Consider the following 4,374-nt stretch of genomic DNA (forward strand, 5'->3'; position numbering starts at 1 on the left):
CCTCCCTCCCTCCCTCCCTCCCTCCCTCCCTTCTTTCTTTCTTTCTTTCTTTCTTTCTTTCTTTCTTTCTTTTTCTTTCTCTCTCTCTCTCTCTCCATCCATCCCTACTTCCCTCCATTTTATTCTTCCTCCCCCCACCCCCATTTTAGAGACAGGATTTCTCTGCAATAGCCGTCGCTGTCCTGGGACTCACTATGTAGAGGAGGCTGACCTAGAACTCACAGAGATCCACCTTCTGGTATTAAAGGGATGCACCACCACACCCAGCTTTCCCTTCTCTTCTTTTGAGACAGGGTCTCATGTAGCTGAGGCTGGTCTCACAGAGCCAAGAGTAACCTTGAACTCCCAATCCTCTTGCCCCTACATCCGGGGGCTGGGAGTATAAGGGTGCACCGCCATGCCCAGTTTATGCAGCGCTGGGGAGGCAACCCAGGGCTCCATGTTTGTCAAGAGAGCACTCTTCCAGATCAGACGTATCTTCATCGCCCAGCTCTCTTTCCATCTAAATCTGTAAATGAACAGTTCAGGCTTTCCCAGAGCTCTGCCTGAGCCTAGGGATGGGGGAGCAGAGATGAGAGGGTCCCTGGGGTGAGCTCCAGGTTCAGTGAGAGACTTGTCTTGAAAGAAAGAAAAAGGAAAAGAAAGAAAGAAAGAAAGAAAGAAAGAAAGAAAGAAAGAAAGAAAGAAAGAAAGAAAGGTGGGGTCCTACAAGATAGATCAGCCTGTAAAGGCTCTTGAAACCAACGGAGACCTGAGTTTGATCCCTAAAACCCACAGGTTGGAAAGAAAGAATCCATATCTGAGAATTATCTTCTTCCACCAGTATAAAAAAAAATGTGATTGGAAAAGATATGTTGGGGACTGGCTCGAGAAGGTGCCTGACATTGACCTCTGCCTTTCCCTCACATATGCGTGTTCAATCATACCTGCATACCTGTGTGCACGCACACACATGAACACATTCATACCCCCAAAAATGAATAAATAAAAATAATTTAAAAATAAGAACCGAAGATGTGGGTTTGGGCACAGGGAGGTATTTTATTCAGCGGGCAATTGGGGTCAGATCAGGTGGGCCACCGCCATTGGCTGTGGCAACTCTCTCCTCACGAGTCCCTCCTCTTGTCCCAACAAATTTTTTCTTTGTAGTTGGCTTCAAGATGGGCTTTAAATCAGTTTTGGCCATGGTGCACTCTGCGCTCGCGTGTGCCTGTGTGTGCCTCTGTGTGTGTGTGTGTGTGTGTGTGTGTGTGTGTGTGTGCATTGTGTATGTGCCATGACACACACGTGTAGGTAAGAGAACAACTTATGGAAATTTCTTCTCTCCTTCTACCCGTGGACCCTGGGATTTTGAACTCAGATCACCAGGCCTTCTTCAGCCCGCCTCTGCTCTACTTTGCAGACTTGCCCTTTCTAACCACATTAGCTTTCCGTTGCTGTTACCAAACACTAGGCAAAGTCCAGTTAAAAGAGACGAGATTTGTTTGGGCTCATGGTCTCAGAGGCATCAGTCCCTAGTCACTCGGCCTCACAGTTTGTGATGAGGCAGAGCATTGTGTGGGGGCAGGAGGGTAAAGGAGAGTGTGAGGGTGAGAGATTGAGAGATGCCCATCTATCATCCTCCCATTTTCCAGGACAACTCTTCCAACAGGCAGCTCCCGCCACCTAACATCCCATTCCGCTGTGAACTGCCCCAAGGAGGACTTCACTGATGACATCAGCACCCTCCTGCTCTATCACCTTTCAAGCCCCCCAACTCTGAACTCTCCTGGTCAGGATCACACGAGCCTTTGGTGGTGGGGGGCACTACATAGACAGATCATGACACTAGAGTCACCTAAGAGACTTTGCGCCTGGCTCAGGTTAACACACTACTTCCAAGGTTCATCTATGTTGTAGCATGTATCAGTACTTCGTTGCTACATTAATAAAGATAAAATAATGATGACTATTTATTATTATATGTCTGTGAGCTCAGACCCGCAAATGGCATGGCGTCTGTGAGGTCAGAGGACAAGTTGTGGAAGTCAGTTCTCACCTTCCACGGTGGTGTATTGTCACAGCAATCAGATGAGAAACCAGTACACCATGTCACCCTGTGTGTTCCCACCAGCAAAGGGTAAAGGTTCCAACTTCTCTGTATCCCCACCCACCTTCTACTCACATACATATGTATATATGTGTATTTATGTATTTATATGAGTGTGTATATATATAACACACATACAATATATATATATTAGACAGGGTCTCACTGCACAACTCTGAATGGATGGGAACTCACTGTGTCGACTGGGCTGGTTTAAAATCACAGGTCCACCTACCTCTGCTGGATCAAAGGTATACACCACCTTTAATCACATTATACACATTAGCTCAGCTAAAAATACTTCTTATTTGGTCTTTGACAAATTGATACATGTGTAGTTGTATTTTGATGATATTCATCCCCATTTTCCTCTCTCTGGTCATTTAAGGTGCAGAGGGAATTTACCAGTGGCTATGCTCTCCTGCTCTTACAGCTTCTCAGAAAGGGGCGTGACCTCGTGAGCTACTCCCTCGTCCATGCTGCAACATGGATGGGCCAATTACATACCGCATTTTTATTTATTTTTTTGAGACAGGGTTTCACTCTGTGGCCAAGGCTGAGCCAGACCCTTCTTCAGCCTCTCGCATGCAGGTGTCATAGATTCGTATTGTTGGACCTGGTAGCAGATTCTTTACCCAAATGTCAGTGGTGCAGTCTGACCCCCTACACATCTCCCACCTTTCGGGAGAAAATCGGGTTCTGCATGAGAGAATTTCTGAGAATGAGGAGGCAGGCGGAGCAGATCCGAATCCAACCCCACCCAGTCTTAAGTCGAGCTTACCAGTCACAGATCACCTGCCAGCATGCAGGCAGTAACAGTTCACTATTGTAGGTCTCTGAATGTTTGTTACACACCATTATTACAGCATTAGCCGGCAGTTACACCATTGGTGACTCGTTGTATCCTAATGAACTCTTCACACCAGCATGTGTACACGCGCAGGGTGTATGGTTGTGTGAGTGCACGTGCCCATGTGTGCACACAAGGGACAGAGGAGAATGTTAGGTGTCTTGTTCTGCCGCTCTTCATATTATTCCTTTGAGACAGGGTCTCTTGTGAGTCTGGAGCTAGGCTAGAAGTCAACCAATCCTAGTGGTTCTTCTGTCTCTGGTCCCCACTTCGCTGGGGTTACAGGTGCATGTGTGTCCACACTTGGCTTTTACACGGGTGATGGGGATTTGAATGCTGGCCCTCACACTTGTGAAGCCTTTGTCCGGCGAGCCACCACCTAGCCCCCGAGATTGCCTTGCTCATCTTTGCAGCCCTGCTTACCCTATTGGCTGCTGGCGACAGGCAGTGCAGGGTTATTAGCTGAACATGCCTGCTGATACCCGCTCTTCATCACTACTGCTCTTTACAGGAGCTGGTTCTCTTTGTTTCTGTAAAGTCCATCATATGGGGATACAGCCTAACCTGATGCCTACTTATCTCAGGGCTCAGTAAATCCTTTGCTTGACCGGTCCAGGGATCTGTCTCCATCTACTGGCCAAAGATGGCAGCTCAAAACTCAGTTTCCTGTGTGTGTGTGCACGGGCACGCGCGCACCTGTGCATGTATATGTGTGCATGTGAATGTGTAACGTACATATTATTGGGTGAATGCATACACATGTGCAGGTGCACAAGCACTCATTTGCGAGTGGAGGTCAGAGGTCAACATCAGATGTCTTCCTCAATCACTATCTTGTTTTTTGAATCTATAAAATTAAATTCTTTAAAATCTTTTTATTTATCTGTTTTTGTTTTATTATTTATCCAGAACACAAATCCACTTTTATTAATTTATATTTCATTAGTTTAAGTCTGGGAAGGGTACAGTGTCCCATGGATGGTGTGTCCACGATCTGTGCAGGCAGGGTTGCTTCAGAATTTGCCATGAACCGTGCCACTATTTTCATGGGCCCGAATGCCTTTCCCCGGATCGCTCTTGTCTTGTTTGTTTGATTTCAGAAGACACTGTATTGCTGTTTTGCTTTATACACAGGGCAAATCTCCTGCCTAAGTAGAATTCAGTTTCATCTTGGGCATAAACATCTTCAGTTTTAAGAAGAGTGGTGTCCTCTCTTTGGTTTCTGGAGATTTTGCACCAAAGCCTTCCAGTCATATTTACCTTTTAGAAGTCCTGCTCCCTTGGACTGGAGAGATGGCTCAGAGGTTAAGAGCATTGCCTGCTCTTCCAAAGGTCCTGAGTTCAATTCCCAGCAACAACATGGTGGCTCACAACCATCTGTAATGGGGTCTGGTGCCCTCTTCTTGCCTGCAGGCATACACACAGACAGAATATC

This window comes from Alexandromys fortis, unplaced genomic scaffold (assembly GCF_014885135.2).
Source record: "Alexandromys fortis isolate MF-2015 unplaced genomic scaffold, M_Fortis_MF-2015_v1.1 scaffold_144, whole genome shotgun sequence".
NCBI lineage: Eukaryota > Metazoa > Chordata > Mammalia > Rodentia > Cricetidae > Alexandromys > Alexandromys fortis.